This window comes from Ursus maritimus, unplaced genomic scaffold (genome assembly GCF_017311325.1).
Source record: "Ursus maritimus isolate PB19 unplaced genomic scaffold, ASM1731132v1 scaffold_7, whole genome shotgun sequence".
Taxonomy (NCBI): domain Eukaryota; kingdom Metazoa; phylum Chordata; class Mammalia; order Carnivora; family Ursidae; genus Ursus; species Ursus maritimus.
In genome coordinates this window covers 30633019-30652199 of record NW_024426885.1, presented here as the reverse complement: position 1 = coordinate 30652199, position 19181 = coordinate 30633019, and the positions used below count along the sequence as shown (strand labels likewise).

The 19181-nt window shown below is 34.8% G+C and overlaps 1 protein-coding gene across 17 annotated transcripts in view; it reads left to right on the top strand.

Annotated features, from left to right (window-relative positions):
• LCOR (ligand dependent nuclear receptor corepressor) overlaps window positions 1-19181 on the top strand; it is a 171605-nt gene that overhangs the window by 85916 nt on the left and 66508 nt on the right. For 2 of the 17 annotated variants that reach the window (XM_040624793.1, XM_040624789.1), the window contains exon 3: window positions 18478-18540. The exons of the other annotated variants lie outside the window; for them this stretch is intronic. The gene's annotated coding sequence lies outside the window, so the exon portion shown is untranslated. The remainder of the gene's footprint in view (window positions 1-18477; window positions 18541-19181) is intronic. 17 annotated transcript variants of the gene reach the window in all.

Below are 19181 nucleotides of genomic sequence, written 5' to 3'. Positions count from 1 at the left end.
GGGGGACATTCTGGCCATAATAATTCCCTTTTATCGCTGAATATTATGCCGTTGTATGCTTATGCCCAATTTTGTATGATCAGCTGATGGACATTCGGGTGTTTCTGCTTTTTGGCTCTTATGAATAATGCATGTCTGAACATTCATGTACAAATTTTTGTTTGAACACCTGTTTTCATTCTCTTAGAATTGTACTTGGGGGTGGAATTGTTAGGACACATGGTAATTCTATTTTAATTCTTTGGGGAACAACCAAACTGTTCTCCACAGATACAGCACCATTTTGCATTCCTATCAGAAGTACATAAGAATCCAGTTTCTCCACATCTTCACCAACACTTCTTATTTTTCCTTTTTTTTTTTTTTAATAACCATCCTCGTGGGTATGAAGTGGTATCTCATGGTTTTGATTTGCATTTCCCTAGTGACTAATGATATTGAGCATCTTTTCATGTACTTGCTGGCCATTTGTAAATCTTCAGAGAAATGTGAATTCACGTCCTTTGTCTATTTTTAAATTGGGCTATCTGGAGTTTTGTTGAGTTGTAAGAATTCTTCACATATTCTACATATTAGGCCCTTATTGGTCATATGATTTCAAGAATTTTCTCCTATTTTGTGGGTATTTTCACTTCATAATATTCTTTGAATTGTAGAAGCTTTTAATTTTTACGAAGTTTAAAATTTTACACTTCTTGTTGCTTGTGCTTTTGGTGTCATGTAAGAATCCATTGCTATATCCGTAGTCACAAAGATTTACCCCTGTGTTTTCTTCTTAGAGTTTTATCATTTTCTCTCTTACATTTAGATCTTTGATACATTTCGGGTTTTTATGTATGGTATGAGTAAGAGTCCAGCTTCATTCTTTTGCACATGGCTGTCCAGTAGTCCCTGCATTGTTTGTTGAAAAGGCGATTCTTTCCCCCACTGAATAGTCCTAACATCCTTGTCAAAAGTCAATTGACCATTGATATGTGTTTTATATCTGGACACTGAGTTCTTTTCTGTTGGTCTATATGTCTGTCTTTGTGCCAACACTGTGTCTTTGTAATAATTTTTGAAATCAGGATGTGTGAATCCTCCAACTTTTTGTTTTTTCAACTTTCTTCGAAACAAGATTGTTTTGGCTATTTGGGCTCCCTTGCAATTCCATATGAATTTTAGGATCAGCTTGTCAGTTTCTGCAAAAAACATAGTTGGGATAGTCATTGCATTCAATCTATAGATCAGTTGTGCAGGCTGGGGGGGTGTATTGCCATCTAAACAATATTAGGTTTTCTAATCCAAGAACATGGGATATCTTTCCATTTCTTTAGGTCTTTAGTTTCTTCCAGCATTTCATGTTTTGTAGTTTTTAGTGTGCAGGTCTTCCACCTCTTTGGTTAAATTTATTCCTAAGTATTTTATTCTTTTTGGTACTATTATAAACAAAATTGTTTCCTTGATTTCAGATTGTTCATTGTTAGTGTATAGAAATACAGCTGATTTTTGGGTGTTTCTCATGTATCCTGCAAATTTGCTGAACTTGTTTATTAGGTCTAATATAGTTTTTGTGTGGATTCTTTAGGATTTTCTGTATGTAAGATCCTGTCCGTGAAAAGTGGTAGTATCACTTCTTCCTTTTGATTTGGGTGCCTTTTATTTACCTAATTGCCGTGCCTAGAACTTCCAAACAATGTTGAATGAAGTGGCAAGAATGAACATCCTTGTCTTGTTCGTCATCTTAGTGGGAAGCTTTTCAGTATTTTACCATTGAGTATGTTAGCTGTGAGTTTTTCATAGATGCCATTTATCAGGTTGTGAAAGCTCCTTTCTATTCTAGATTATTGAGTGTTAGCCNNNAAGAGTGTTGGTATTTGTTGAATGTTTTTTCTGTGTCAGTTGAGATGATCATGTTATTTTCCCCCATTCATTCTATTACTGTAGTGATTGATTTTTTAAAATTGCTTGAGCCACCATGCATTCCTGGGATAGATCCATGGTGTATAGTCCTCTTATACGCTGCTGAATTTGTTTTGCTAGCGCTTCATTGAGGATTCTTGTGTCTATATTCATGAGAGATCTTGGTCTGTAGTTTTCTTGTGAAGTCTTTGTCTTATGTTTATCAGGGAAATACTAACCTTAATGGAATGAATTAGGAAGTATTCTTTTTTTCTTCCATTTTTTGGAAGAGTGAAGAGCTTTGGTATTATTTCTTTAAGTATTTGGGAGACTTTATCAGTGAAGCCATATATCTCTTGGCTTTTCTTTGTTAAGGTATTATTTATTACTCTTGAATCTCTCATTATAGATCTATCAGATTTTTTGCTTTTTCTTGAATTATCTTTGGTAGTTTGTAGGAATTTGTCCCTTTTATTTGTTTTCTATTTGTTGGCATACGATTGTGCATATTATTGTCTTATAATTCTTTTTATTCTGTAAAGTCAGTAGTGATGTCTCTACTTTTTTCCTGGTTTTAGTAAATTGAGTCTTCTCTCTTCTGTTTCTTGGTCACGCTGGCTAACGGTTTGTCAATGTTGTTAATCTTTTCAAAGAAGTTTCAGTTTCACCGATTTTTTTCTTTTTTCTTTTTTGTCTCTGCCCTTTATTATTGCCTTTCTTCTGCTTGCTTTGCATTTAGTTTCTTCATTTTTTTCTAGTTCCTTAAAGTGTAAGCTTATTGATTTGTGATGTTCTTTTTTAATGTAGGGTTCACAGTTGTAGATTTCCCCCTGAGCACTGCTTTTGCTGCATCCCATGTGTTTGGTGTGTTGTGGCTATTTTTAATTCTTGTCAATGTATTTTCTAATTTTCATTGTGATTACTTTTTTTGACTCATTGATTAAGAATGTGTTGTGTAATTTCCACATATTTGTGAATTTTCCAATTCCCCCATTATTGATTCTAATCTCTTTGCGTTATTGTTGGAGAAGATACTTTGTATGATTTCCGACTTTTTAAATTTATTGATACTTTTTTTTGGTGACCTAACATATGGTCTACTGTGGAGAACATTCGATGTGCACTCGAGACAAATGTATATTCTTCCTTTTTTGGGTGCAGTGTTCTTTGTATGTCTTTAGGTCTAGTTGATTTATGGTGTTAAGTCCTCTTTCCTTTCTATCTTTTACCTAGTTGTTTCATCCATTATTGCAAGTAAGGTGCTGAAGTCTACAATTATTGTTGAGCTGTTTCTCCCTTCAGTTCTATCATTTTTTTGCTTCGTATGTTCTGGGGCTCTGTTGTTCGGTGCATTTGTGTTTTTAATTGTTAAATCTTCTTGACAGATTGACTCTTTTATCATATATTTTTGTCTGTTGTAACAAGTTTTAACATGTATTTTGTCTGATATCAGTGTATACACTCTTTCTCTTTCAATTGCTATTTTCATGTACTGTCTTTTCTTTCACTTTCAACCTGTTTGTGTCTTTGGATCTAAAGTGAGTCTCATGTAGACAGCATATAGTTGGATCATGTTTCTTTTATGCATTCTGCCCATCTATGCCTTTTAATTGGAGAGTTTAACCCATCCATTTACATGTAATGTAATTACTGTTAAGGATCTTTGTCATTTTGCTATTTGTTTTCTACATGTCTTATATCAGTTCCTAAAGCCCTCTATTACTGCCTTCTTTTGTGTTATATAAGTATTTTCTAGTGTAACATTTTAGGGGGAATGAAACATGAGAGACTATGGACTATGAGAAACAAACTGAGGGCCTCAGAGGGGAGGGGGGTGGGGGAATGGGATAGGCCGGTGATGGGTAGTAAGGAGGGCACGTATTGCATGGTGCACTGGGTGTTATACACAACTAATGAATCATCGAGCCTTACATCGGAAACCGGGGATGTACTGTATGGTGACTAACATAATATAATAAAAAATCATTAAAAAAAAACATTTTAATTCCCTTTTTATTATTTTTACTGTACAATTTTATAGTGATTTTCTTAGTGCTTGCCCTGGGGATATATAATTAATATAATTTATAAAATTCTATTTTGGATTAATAACTAATCTTAGTTACAGTAGTATACAAAATACTTTGCTCCTGTGTAGTTCTGTTCCCTTATTTTATTCTGTTATTGTCATAAATTACATCTTTATACATTATATGCCCATTAACATAAATTTTTTTTCAAAGGAAGAAGATTTAATATATTCAGGATTCACATCATGACAAATCATGATACTGAATACTCACCCCCCCCCTTTTTTTTAAGATTTTCTTTTTTTTGTCAGAGCACAAGCAGAGGGAATAGCAGGCTGTCTGCTGGGCAAGGAGCCCAGTGTGGGACTTGATCCCAGGACCCTGGGATCATGATCTGAGCCGAAGGCAGACGTTTAACCGACAGCCACCCAAACGTTCCTTGAATACCCTTCTCTTGATAAAAGTTCAACTTATGCATTTTTTTTTCTGTTTAACCTACCCTGCCATCTTTTCTCTTGTGCTTTGCTATGGTTTCACCCCACCTCTTCCTGTCTATGGTTACATTGACAGATTCCCTCCCTCTCCCCAGTAGTTTAGGAAGTCTACTCCTACACAAGCTATGATGATTAACCTTAATTTTAATACACTGTTTAACTTTACCACCATCTAAGTAGTATCTATAATCTTTCTTTTCCCCACCTCCCAAGTACAGTTAGCTGCCCATCCTCCTGGTAGAAATGGGGCATTTTATTTTCCAGTTTTCCTTGTTGATTTTCTCACGCATCAACATAAACTTACTGTTACATGAAGTTGTCTTTAAATCATAAGGAAAAAAAGAGGAATTACCAGAACACAACCTCCTTCCTTTCTCTTCTTCCTCAAACACTTCGTAATGTAGTGCTTCTATTGTAGTTTCAGATACTATTCCAAACAATTTGAAAATATTGAATTATTTTAATTTTTTTAGATCAAAACAATTTTTATAGCCAAGGAAACTGAGGAATAAATAAGACAACTTACCTAAGGCCATAGTACTGTTAAAAGGCAAAATCAGTAATTTGAACCTAGGTTATCTGGCTCCAGAGTCCTTGCTGTTAACCACTGGTCTGTTACTGCCTAAGTACTAGTGTTCATTCTATTACATTATAACATTGAATGTAGAATTCAGTTGGATACATAAAACATGGATTCATGTTGAAAATTCGGGACAGATAAAGTGAAGGGTATTGGGAGTCAACTGAAAGGAAAGATAACAGTTGGGAGGGGCTTTTGATCTGTGGTCTCGAAGACAAAGCAGGATCAAGACTATCAAGACTATCAAGGCTTTTTAGACAGAAGGAACAGGATGAGAAGAGGCCTTAAGACAAGGAAAAGCAGGTTGTACTCAAGAAACAGAATAGCTGAGTGTGCTTGAAGGAAACCGGGAGAGAAAGTGTTGAAATGGTTCATATCTGAAATGATTTAAAAGCCACACTTCATAGTTTGGATTTTATTCTGCAAGCAGTAGGTAGTCATGAACGTTTTCGAGCAGAGGAAGACTATTAAGAATTTATATGTAAATGTGTGTATAAAAATCTGGAGGCTAACTCAAACTTTGGTGAAATTAAAAATTTTCTAAAACATGTGGAAACTTATTTCAGTAGGGACCAGATTAAAGTTTGATCTTTTGTACTGCCATATATTAAGGTATGTTGGAGATGGGTTATAAAGTAGTGATTTTTTAAAACATGCATATTAGAGATTTTTAAAGAAATGTGTTTGATTATATTGAAAGGGATGTACTTCCCTTTCAAGATCATCTCTTGTATGAGAGGTGGTGAGGTAGGGTATGCATTTATTTTAATTACATGCCATATGCTAGTTCAGATCAGCTATAGTATTTTTGAGTGTTTACAACTAAGTTGTTTGCCAGTGCTGGAAATATAACCATAAGTAAGACCTGGTCATATTTTCAGTCTTTTTCTTCCTATTTGGTAAACATTGGAATACTTCAGTATTCAGTCCTCTTCCCTCTTTTCATTTTATCTGCCCTCATTAACCAAATGTGATCTCATCGAGTTCTAAGGCCTTAAATTCTATCTGTACTTTAATGATTTCCAATTTTATATCCTTGATCCCAGTGTATCCTTTTAAATTCAAACCCACCTATCCAATTGCCTCCTGCACATATCTTTTTTGATTTTAAAAGGCATGTTAGATTTAACATGTCCAAAACTGAACTAGATTTCTCTCTGCTGAAGTTGTTCTTCCTTTAGTCCTCTCTTGGAAAGTTACATTACCATTCATCCAGTTCTCAAACCAAAAGCCTAAGTATTGTTTTTAACACCTTTCCTTCCCATTCCACATCTATTTCATCATCAAAGCAAGTTGGTTTTATCTTCGAAATATATATTCAGCCACTATTCTCTACTTTCATGACTCCCATACTAGTTTAGGCCACCATCATCTATCTCTTGCCAAAGCTATAGTAATAATAGTTCTTTAATAATGTTTTCCTCTTGGGACACCTGGGTGGCTCAGTTGGTTAAGTGTCTGCTTTGGCTCAGGCCATGATCCCAGGGTCCTGGGATCAAGTCCCGCATTGGGCTCCTTGCTTAGCGGGGAGCTTGCTTCTCTCTCTGCCTACCACTCATTCAGGTTGTGTGTGCTCACTCTGTACCCCCCCCCCACCTCTCACCCCCGCTCTCTGTTTGACAAATGGATAAATAAAAAATCTTTAAAAAAGGTAATGTTTTCCTCCTAATCAGTTGCCTGTGCCCCCACCTGGGAATCTTAAACAATATAAATCTGATCATGTTGCACTTCCACCAGTACCCAGATGTAAAACTAGTTGATTTCTATTAAATTCAAAATCCTCACCATGGCATACAGGATCTTGCCTCTAGATTTCTGACTTCATCTCCTACTTTGTACTTGATCACTTTGCTGAGACCATATCAGCTTTCTTGCTCTTTCTCAAATACACCATAGCTCATACTATATGCTGCTTCAGCATAGCTCCCTCTGCGTAGAATGTTCTTATCTTGGTTATCTATGTTGCTTGCTCCCTCACTTTATTCAGTGCTCAAAAACGTTGGCTTAAAGTCTCTTCCTGACCTCTCTGAAGATTCTCCTTCCTAAATCCCTGCCCAACATTTCTCATTGTTCTCTATCAGTCAGGGTTTATCAGAGCTTCCTTGTTATCCCCTTACTGTGCTATTTTCTTCTTCAACCATTACTTTTACTTACCCTTATCACACATTATTTATCATCATCATCCTCATCATCATCATTTATGTATTTGTCTTCCTTGTCAGAATTAAAAAGTTCCATGATAGGAACTATTGTCTGTACTGTTCACAGCTGCATCCCTAGTGTCTGACTCAATATCTGTATAGTCCACCAAGAAACGGAGGCCCCAAAACAATAGAAAACCTCTACTTTATTTAACCTAAAAAAAAAGAGCAAAAGAAATTGCCGATCTCCCACCTTGTATTACATTTTTAGTATGTTTGAGACAATATGTAATAACAAAAGGCTATTATGAATTCAGTAATGCTTTCAAAGGAAATATGTATTTTGTTCACAGCAGAATGGCATTTGGACAAATAGTGGCTGTATATGCAAGCACATTTTTATTTAATTTACAAACAGTGCTCATATGGATTTACTGACCTTGTAATGATGGAGTTCCTCTAAGGAATTGTGGCCTACAGATTGTGAACTCCTGATGTAATTGACTCATTCCTAATCAACTTCAGATTTGCATTTAAATGGCTTCTTTTTAGCATAATTACTCTACCCAAGACAGTTTGATATAACAGAAAAAATGAACCCAAACTGCCCTTGGATTTCCAAAGAACTAAATTCATCTGACCTAGCTACTTACTACCTTTGTGCTTTTGGTTACTTAACATCTTGGAATCTCATTTATGGTATTACGTATGTAAATATAATTATATGAAATTACTTTGGTAATGTTCCAGCTACTCAATACGTATTCCTTTTCCCTTCTTAATGTATTAATACCATTATTTTTCAGGACCTCATCTTTCTCAATTTATTTCTGTCTTTGCTGTGATTACAGCTTTGTACAAAAAAAAAAAAAAAAAAAAAGTGTTCTGTCATCTCTCTTCATGGGCCAGCAAAGCAAGCCATTCATTATGTTCTGGTTTTAGTTCATCGATACAGGGAACTTAGTTGAGCTCAAGCAGAAAATCATCCCTTCTGTTTTTATTTACTTTATTTAACTGTTTCTTTGGGTCTTCAACATGCCAGACACAAAACGGAGTCATTCTAAAATCACAGACCACTCAGGTAAATATAAGAGTATAGGGAATTAGGAAGAGTGTGTGTACATTCATTCAACAAACATTTATTGACTGCAGTTTAAGGAACAGGCTGATATTAAGAGAAACATAATGGGCTCCAGTTCTTTGTTCAAAATCTAGTGGATACAATGCCAAAAAATAACTGTAGAATAGTTTATAAGTAGTAGTATAAGCAGTACTGATGAGGATGTTCCTAGTTTTGCCTGGGGCTTGAGGGATGAGATAAAGGATGCCTTGGAACAAACTAGATTGAGGATTGCAGGAAAACATTCTAGGCAGAGGATGTGCTATGCTTAAAAGGCACGGAAGCGTTGACATGTATGTAGTGATTGATAAATCAGTCTGACTAGAGTATAATGTATGTAGACAGAAAATGGTGTCATGGGAGATTGAAAAGGTAGTTTGAGACTAGACAGACCCAGTGATGTTGGGTGTCATCCAGGAATTTGAAGTCTTCACTAGTATCATTGGAAACCAAAGGTTTTTAAAACTGAGAAAAGGTGGAAGAAGTTTGGCAGAGCGTGAAGGATGAATTGTGTTGAAAATGGCCGTATCGGGGATGCTGAAATAGTAAAATTAATGAAAAGTTAGAAGAGGTCATTAGTAGGCGGTGGATGCATTCAAAAGAGCCTGGGTTGTAGAGTTACAGTCCTGGTTTTAAACCTAGGCCCTCTCTCTTTGTAGTTGTATGAAAAAATTAGCTGCCTTGATTTTCAGCTCTCTCATCTGTACTAGGTAGTAATAATACCTCTGAAGATTTGTTATAGTGGTTATGAAGTACCTGATACAGGGCTTGCCTGATGCCAACTAAGGACTCAGTTAATGATAACATGAACAACATGTAATTATTAAGGTAAAAAATGGCGAAGGCCTGAATTTAGGGGTGGAAAAGAGAATAGATTTGGATGGATCTTTCTGAGTTATAATAATAGGACTCACTGGCTAGAAGACTTGATGACTGACTTAGGGAAAGAATGGAATCAGACAGACTTAGATTTGTAATCTGAATGATTTAGGATGAAAGGTTTAGGGATGCCATTTTCCTGGTAAGGAATAGAGGAGGAATCACTGGTTGAGATGAGGTAAAAGGAATGAAATTATTTTGATTTGGACTTTTTGAGGTATTTGGGATATCTTGATGATGACGTGAATGAAATAGGCAGTTAGAAATAAGGTCTGGGGCAGGAGATAAGAGATTGGAGAGTTATCAGTATATGCACGATAGCAGAAATGTGTGTAAATCTTAATGGCAGGGCATATATTTTAAATGCATCCTCTATTCCCACATTGCTGAGCTCTGTAATAACACTTGATTGGTTCTTATTATTAAATGTGAGATTTAAAAAATAATATCCTTTTAGGTTGGCTTTGTATATAAAAGATAATGCATAGTTACTTTGATATCTAATTTAATGTTCACTTTATTTAAAGTTACAAATTTAAAACCTAGTTTTCCTAAAATACAGATCTTACTCTAATTTTAAACTTGTAATAAATATTTTAGCCTAACTTTTTAAAACGTTTTAATCTGTAACTATGAATTAAAATTTTTATATTTTCTCTCTAGATACTTAACAGAATCTCCCTAAGTACTTAAGTAAATCTTATTAATCTAATAATTTAAAGTTATAAATGTGATTGTTCTTAAGTTGTACGAGTACCTAAATACAGTGTGCAGACTTAATAATTCAGCCTAAAACCACATGTCTAAATCAGCTATTCAATTGTACATTTTAAATTAGAATTGCAAGGTTATCTCTGTATTAGGCAGCATTTTCTTTCTTTCTTTTTTTTTTATGATTTTATTTATTTATTTGACAGAGAGCACAAGCAGTGGGAGGAGTGGGAGAGGGAGAATCAGGCTCTCTGCTGAGCAGGGAGCCCGATGTGGGGCTTATTCCCAGGACTCTGGGATCATTACCTGAGCTAAAGGCAGATGTTTAATTGATTGAGCCACCCAGGTGCCCCCAGGCAGTATTTTCTTAAAACATTACAAATATTTATCAAACAGGCACAGATTACTTATTTTAACAGCTTTATTGAGATATAATTTACATACCTTATAATTCACCCATTTTAAGTGATTTTTGTTATATTTACGAAGCTGTGCAACCATCACCAAAATCAAATTTTAGAATGTTTCCATTACTTCAGAAAGAACTGTGGCATTCTTTTGCAGTCATTGCTGTTTTCCCTCCTACCTGTAGAAAACCATTAATCTCCTTTCTATTTATATAGATTTGTCTTTTCTGGACATTTCATATAAATGGAATCATATAGTATTGTGGTCTTTTATTTCTGGCCTTTTTCACTTAGCATAGTGTTTTGAAGTTCATTCATCCATATTGTAATAACATTCCATTGTATGAATATATACTGTATTGTATTTATGCTAGGTTGCTTAATACAAAACAATTAAAAGTTTAGTTCTCTTAAATCATTCTTATACTTAATACTTTGCTTTTTAAAAAAAAGAACAAAAACCTGAAAATAAGTGAACTAATAAGCTTTTATCATAAGTTAAAAAAAGAACAACAGAATAAACCCACAGACAAGATAATGAAACTTAGAGTGAAAATTATTGAACCGGAAAACATAGGATAGAGAAGATCAAAAAAAAGCAAAAGGTGGGCAATGGGGAGTAAGAAAATAATCCGACAGGATTGATCAAGGACTTAAAAGACACAAATAATATTATAAAAATAAAGACTAACTAGAGATAAGGTAAAAGATTTAAAAGATAAGGGATTTGTAGCATTATCTATACTAGCCAGAAGGTGGAAGCATCCTAAGTGTCCATAGATAGATGAACATATTAAGAAAACATAATCTGGGGCTTCTGGGTGTCTCAGGAGTTAAGCATCTGCCTACAGCTCGGGTCATGATCTCAGGGTCCTGGGATCGAGCCCCACGTCACGCTCTCTTCTCAGTTGGGAGTCTGCTTCTCCCTCTCCCTCTCCCTCTGTGCTCTCTCTCTCAAGCCAATAAAATCTTAAAAATATGTATAATCTATGTATCAGTGGAATATTATTCAGCCTTAAAAAGGAAGGGAATCCTGTCACATGGTGCAGCATCCATGAACCTTGACGACATTATGCTAAGTAAAACAAGCCAGTCACAAAATGACAAATGTTGTGAGATCTAGTTAAGAGGTACTTAGGGGCGCCTGGGTAGCGCAGTCGTTAAGCGTCTGCCTTCGGCTCAGGGCGTGATCCCGGCGTTCCGGGATCGAGTCCCACATGGGGCTCCTCCGCTGGGAGCCTGCTTCTTCTTCTCCCACTCCCCTGCTTGTGTTCCCTCTCTCGCTGGCTGTCTCTCTGTCACATAAATAAATAAATAAATAGATAAATAAATAAAATCTTAAAAAAAAAAAGAGGTGCTTAGAGTAGTTGCATTCATAGAGATAGAAAATAGAATGGTGGTTGGCAAGGCTTGGATGGGGAAATAGGGAGTAATTGTTTAATGTTTCAGTTTTGCAGATGAAAAAAGTTCTGCAGATGATGTAAAAACAAATATTTAATGGTACACTTAGTGGCTAAAATGGTAAATTTTATATTACATATATTTTACAAGTACAAAAAGGATGAAGGAAAATACTATTAACAATCTTACGCCAATAATTTTGAAATAAAAGAAAAATGTAATTTTCCAAAAACCGACTCAAGAAATACAAAGCTTGATTGGTTCTATAACTATTAAATAAATTTAATAGAGCTCTTCTCTCAAAGAAAACACCCCACATGGTTTTACATGTGGGTTCATCTCAACTTTAAAAGAGAGTATCTGTCACCTCTTCCAGAAAATAGAAAAAGACAGACTATATCTCAGTTGTTTCTATGATGTCAGATACCAAACCCAAACAGGTATTATGAGAAAAATTACTGGTCCATTTTACTCATTAAACAGATTACCCTTGGGGTGCTGGGTGGTTCAGTGGTTAAGCATCCAACTCTTGATTTCAGCTCAGGTCCTGATCTTAGGGTCCTGGGATTGAGCCCCACATTGGACTCTTCACTCAGGAGGAGTCTGCTGGAGCTCCCCCGCCCCACCAATGCTTTTGCTCGCGCACATGCACTCTCTCTCTCAAATAAATAAATAAATATTTTTTTAAAAAAAAATTACCCTTTTAGTAATAGTAAAAATTTATTATTTTGTTTTATGCTTTTATCCTTGAATTCTTCATCTGATATTTATCTTGCCACCTAATTTATTGCTTCTTTTTTCTTGTTTATGTTTTTCTCTTTGCCTATGTCTTCAGTTTCAACATATCTTTGTCACTTTCAGCTCATTATAAACTGCATATTGCTATACCCTATGTGACAAACTTTTCACTTAATTAATCCAGTTAATATTTATCATAATGTGTACCTGTTTGGTATTATTCCTGAAATTGTTTTTTGTGTTTCTTGTTTAGTATGCTTGCTTTTTATTTAATTTTTAATTTTATTTACTTTTATAGTTGACCTTTTTTGTTACTGTTATTTCCTCTGGTGGTTTGGAAATTCTTCAGCTTTAGTCATACATTTTAAGCAAGTTCATCTTAAGCCTACATTTCCTTAACATCAAAGATTAATGTCTATGACAAATTGCTCCCTTATCCCACATACACACTTGATTTTGACATACTTAAGCATATCTTATTCTTACTTCTTCACCTAAGATTTGGGATGTTATTCTTAAATCATTCAATTAAAGAATTATATTGTGTTCATCTATTTAAAGAGTTCTTTTTATTCATTATATTAAACTGAACCCCTGTATTAGTAACAATTATTTACACTTAACTATTAATTTTATGGGTATATTGCTTACCGTTATTTTTTATATAAACAATGTTTTCTTAGGAGGTACTTGTTCTGAATCATTTTTTATTAGCTGAACTACTTTTAAGTAACTCTTAGCCCAGAGTGAGTGCTGCCGTGCTTTTCAAATCAGAGCATATCTAGTTATTTCTTTCTTTTACCCATGTCTTTAAATGATAGACTGGCTAAAGAAGTGTTTTGTTTTTGTTCTACATTCAGAATTTTGTAAACACATACCTCCATTGGCTTTTAGCATTTACTTTTACTGATGAAATGACTGGCAGTCTAAATCTCTTTTCTTTTTGTTATTCTAAGTAAAAAAAAAAGGAAAATTTCCCCCTTATTGGGAGCTTTTAAACTTTTATTCTTGAAATTGAGATATTTTACCAGAGAAGTATTAATATACATGCTTTTTTCCCCCTGAGTATTCAGCCTCAGTTTTTCTCAGAGCCCATTCGATATGCAGACTCAAGATAGTATTCAACTTCAGAAAGTTTTCTTCTTCTTCTCCTTCTGCTTTCCTTTTTTAAAAAAAAGTTTATTAAAATGTATATTGTTTGCTTTTTTCTTGTTCTGGAAATTGTGTTTTACATTGTTCAATGTCCTGGCCACCTCATGATTTCAGTGTCTTCAGATTCACTATTTCTTTCTTAATTTTGACTTTTTGAGGACATTTCTTAAGTTAGTTTTTTAAAATTACTTATTTATTATATATTTTTCTACATACCACCTCTGTTTGGCTATTTTGATAGTTTTTCTTTTTTCCTTCTCTTCTAAGCACATGTTCTCCACTTTTTCCAAAGTAGCATGCCCTTTTTAAAATGCTGTTCTTCCCTGGTCTCAGTGGAAATACTATTTACATTTTTTTCTTCAAGTTCTAATATTTTTTCTTCATCAATTCTGTTTCATTTTGAGCCATTAGTTGTAATTAGGTTATTGTTTCTCTTCATTGTATCTGGTTGGGTTTTTTCATCAGTTCTTGTGCTGGGTAATTTGGAGGGTGATAAGTGTGCCAGCAATTGGGCTCTTCAGAGTGCATGGGCCAGGAGCAGATGCTCAGAGGGAGAGGAAGAACTCTTAGTGAATGTAGTTGTCCGGCACTAGGCGGGGTGGATCACCTTAAGTAATGAAAAGAGGAGCCTGGTTTTTGTTTATTACCTGTGGAAGTCCATCCACATTTCTTTGGTTATAGGATACACTGGGGAAGCTGGAACATCAGTAAAAAGGGATTCTTTACCTCATATTACCTTGGATAAAATATAAAAGATTATATAAAATCTGGTCCTTTTTAGTTCCTTTGGGGCTCCCTTATAATGGAGTTTAGTGTGGTGGTGGCAAGTTCTACACCTGAGTTTTAAGCAAAGAACAACAGACACTGTCGGTCTCCCCTCATTACTAGGATATTAGTTGATGATTGTTACCAGCAAGCATCTCTGAACTGGCATTTTATAAAATAATAATACTCTCTTGGAGGTTGAGCTCTTTTATACCGGGCACCAAGTTTTACAAGACACCCAAGGACCTAGATGTAAAAATTGTGAATTGTCTGATGTGCTTCTATTTTTCCTTGAGTACCTCTTTGTCTTCCAAACTGCTAATCTCTATACTGGTTTCCTCAGAGAAAGGATTCCCAAGACTCAGCCCTTTTTTCATTCCATCTGTAATATTTTCTTTATTTCAGAAGTACACACTATATCGCTTACTGAAGTTGGCTATGTATTTGATACGTTCCTGCCCTGTTATTTTTTATAACCAGCTTTTCCTCTTTTGGTTGCAAATAAAGAGGTAGCGAGTATGATTTAGATTGAAGAGGGAATATGTGAAAAAATTTAAGAGCTATATGATTATTTAATCAGAAGCTAAAAACCAGGCATGTTGCGTGCATCCTAGTATAAGAGAAAAAAAAAATGTGGGAAACAGGAAGACCTGCATAGCCTTCCTAGAGCACTAAATCTCCTTGAGCAGGTAAGGCCTAAATGTGTGAAAAGAAAAGAAAAAAAAAAGGCTTAGATAGCCTATGACAAATTTTATTTTATAGCATACTTTTATAGGCAGGGCTTTGCATGGGCAGAAAACAAAACATAAACACTTGACATTTATTTAAAAGGGGAGAGTGATAAGTAAGGATAAGAAAACTGGAAACCCAAGATTCATGGGGGCAGGTACCATGTCTGTTCTCCATTGCCTACTCAGTGCCTGCCACTGTCCCCGGTAGGTGGTAAGTTGTCAGTTAATATATATTGAGTAAACAAATATGTATTTGTTGAACAAACTGAAGAGTGCCTTGAAGGAGATAATTTATTTGGGCAGAGGTGAGATGGAAAGCCTTGAGAAAATACTAGGAGGTAAAAGTGATGACTAAATACACCAGAAAACCAATGTGACTGGAGCTGTGAGAATGAGCACAAAGTTCTGGGAAATAAGGCTGCTAATGGTAGCTTGGAGCCAAATTACAAGCAGCTTTGATTGTTGGACTTAAGAATTTAAATTTATTTTTTAAACAAAGTAGAATTTCTCTGAATAAATAGTGGTATTGACAAAAAGCAGTGTTTTAGAAATAGTCTGAAAACATAGTGGAGGTTGCTGTGAGGAAGAGACTGGAGACCAACTTTGAGACCATTGTGATGTTGGATAGGAATTCTTGGGACACTAGTTATGTCCTATAAAATTACCAATATTTCCTTATATGTAATATGTTACATAAAGATGCTTTTTAAGCCCTAGTGATTGAACATAATGACATGGCTGTCTTTCTCAGTGTTTATTTAATTTTCCATGGCATTTTGTTATTGATCTCATGGCTTTTCTGTGAGATCATGGTATAAATTTTGAATACATTTGTTTTTCCCTTATTTGCTTTTTGTTAATGTCAAGCATAGCACATGAGCCATTTCTCGTTGCTATGCAACTGCTAACTAAATTCAATATTTAATATTAATAAAACTGAGTAGCATTAAATTCAGTTAATAGAGGGTAGCAAAATACGGCTTTACAGTTTCTAATAAGATTTGTAACGTTTAACATATGTTACAGATATGAGCAAAATAGGGGTGACCTCTTTACAGTTGCTTTTTTAATCAGAATTAATTGTGGTTAAAGGACCAGATTTTGTCAAGCAGAGAAAGACAGTTATATGGTTTCACTCATTTATGGAACATAAGAAGTAGGAAGATCGGTAGGAGAAGAAAGGGGGGGATAAACAGAAGTAAACAGAAGGGGGAATGAACCATGAGAGAGACTATGGACTCTGGGAAACAAACTGAGGGCTTCAGAGGGGAAGGGGGTGGGGGAATAGGATAGGCTGGTGATGGGTATTAAGGAGGGCACGTATTGCATGGTGCGCTGGGTGTTACACGCAAGTAATGAATCATGGAACTTTACATCAAAAACTAGGATGTACTGTATGGTGACTAACATAATATAATAAAAAAATATTATAAAAAAAAAAGGCACCAGATTTTTTGTTTGATTCCTTTTGGTCTTTTCCCTTTCATGGCTTTTTGATATGTAATTTCAGTTTTTGTTAGTGTCTGTGTGTTATTGATGAAATTTTTATTCCGTTTTCTTATTTCAGACTCTGTTATCTTTTGTAATTTTTATAATTTTGTATCTCAAAGCTTTTATTTGCTTTTTTTGTTCTGAGTATTATTTCTTGCTATATTTACATTTTTCCTTTTCAAGAATTTATACTTACTATGCAAGTTTGGAATTCATTATAATTTCATACAAACCTACGCTCTTTGGGACAAGAGCCACCTGTACTCTCCTTTAGCTACTTGTAGCACATACTTGGTACTTTCAAGATATTAAAATGCTTTCATTAATATTTGTAAAATAGGGTGTTAGAGTTAGAGATAGGCTCTGGGATTAATTTAAGGGAAGAAAAAAAAAAAAAACCAAACTAGTGTTGCGAAGATCTAGTTTGCAGGCCCAAGATAGCTAGGATCTAGCAATTCGTTTTTCGTTCTCTTACCACCATCTCCCTAACCTCTAAACCCCCAGTCCAACCCTTTCTCCTCCCTAGTGTGGGGAAGAGGGGTCATAGTAAATGAGTGGAAAATGTTCTAATTATAGTAGGCAAATTAAATAAGCAGACACAGATAACTCCAATTTGCTTGAATGGGTAGTTTGATTTTGTTAATGTCCTTGGAATAATTTTGATGGGAAGAAATTAAGGAGAGTTGAAAAACAATTGCTTCTTAATAATACATGAAAAATCTAGAATCTAGAAGATAGTGTAGAAAAATCAGGTCTTTAACGTCAATGTAGATAATGCAAACTCTAGAGATTACTCTGTTGAAAACAATGGCTAAATACTGTGGACAAAAAAATCCCTTACACTGCATTATTATTCTTAAATTTTAATCTTTTTTATTTTATTTTATTTTTTAAGATCTTATTTCTAAGTAATCTCTATACCCAGTGTGGGCCTCAAACCTACAACCCTGAGATCAAGAGTCTCATGCTGCACTGACTGAGCTAGGCAGGCGCCCTTGCATTATTTAATGAGATAAAATACTGTTTCTAAGGACCATCTTTTTTACCGCTTTATCTTCCAAACCCTTTATGGTGATTGTATTTGTGGTAAGGAAATGCTAACTATGTGTGCGGACCTCATGTATCCACCTGGGTATAGTATTTTAAATTAGTGGGTCTCCCTCCCTTTTAAGCATAAGAGTACTTTTTTTTTTTTTTTTTTAATTAAGTTTTACTCAGTTAACATACAGTCCAATATTGGTTTCTGGAGTAGAATTTAGTGATTGTCACTTGAATACAACACCCGGTGCTCATCACAAAATGTGCCCTCTTTAATACCCTTCACCCATCTATCCCATCCCCCCCCACCCATATCCCTCCATCAACCCTGTTTGTTCTCTATCGCTAAGATTTTCTTATGGTTTATTTCCCTCTCTCCCTTTCCCTCCCTCCTTCCCATATGTTCGTCTGTTTTCTTAAATTCCACATATGAGTGAGATCATATGATATTTATCTTTCTCTGACTTATTTCATTTAGTATAATAATATACTCTGGCTCCATCCACATCCTTACAAATGGCAAGACTTCATTCTTTTTGTTGGCTGAGTAATATTCCATCATAACTATCTTTTTAAATTATAAACCTGTGATAGTAGACTATGTGACAAAATGCATAGTGCCCCAAAATACCTAGTACATACTAGAAATTCAGTAACACTTTTTGTATTTTCTTAATTACAATAACATTTTTATGTGTTTGAAAAGTACTATGTACAGTGAATGCACAAGACATACTCTTTCTGAAGCTCATGCTTTAAGTATATATGGATTCGTGGACCCCTTGTAACTGTTTGAACTCCCAGTGAGATCCATAGTTTGGGAACCACTACTCTTACCCATTATTTCTGTTATGTTATATAAAGGTACGATCTGATTCCTTTCTTCTTTTCCCTCCTTTTTCTCTTAATGAACCATAGGAAACAGCAAGATGGCCAAGATTTTTAAATTGTTTTTCATTGAGTTGATCAGCAATATTTGAGGTAATAAATCAGAAAAGTATTTTTTTAATACTGGTAAAAGGTGATAATATTTTAAATATTTATGTGTAGGTGTATTTGAATTTCTTGTATGTATAATTAGTGGGTTTTACCTTCATAAAAGAACCAGCAAGTAGTTATTATGGCAATGTGGAACAATTACAGAGGTCTTTTTCTTTTAAAATACTGTGTTGTGACCATTTTCTTTAGTGATAAAGATGTTCTTGGTGAGGATTTTCCTTCTTTAAAAACTGTTAGCTTGAAAAACCTATGATCTCAGTTGATACTCAGAAACATGCTATTTAGAGTAATCTAGAATGCTGTGGAAACTTTGAAACGATTTGACCTTTTATTGGGAAAGGTGCCTTTTTAAAAATGAAGTTGGGCATTTATGTAAGGAGGTATTTGGGATTGTGTAAAATGATAAGAGAACCTGTGAATTTCCATTCATTCATTGGTTATTTCTAGTGTTGTCTGTTTTGTATTGTTCTTGAATGTGCTCTGAATTTATATTGAATGTTAATCATGGACAAAAATGCAAATGCTTCTTTTAAATTTGTCATTGACACTCTTTCCTCAGCATCCCTTCAGTAATAACCCGGGGATCCTTGAAAACTGGAAGAATACAGTTTTTTTTTTTTTTT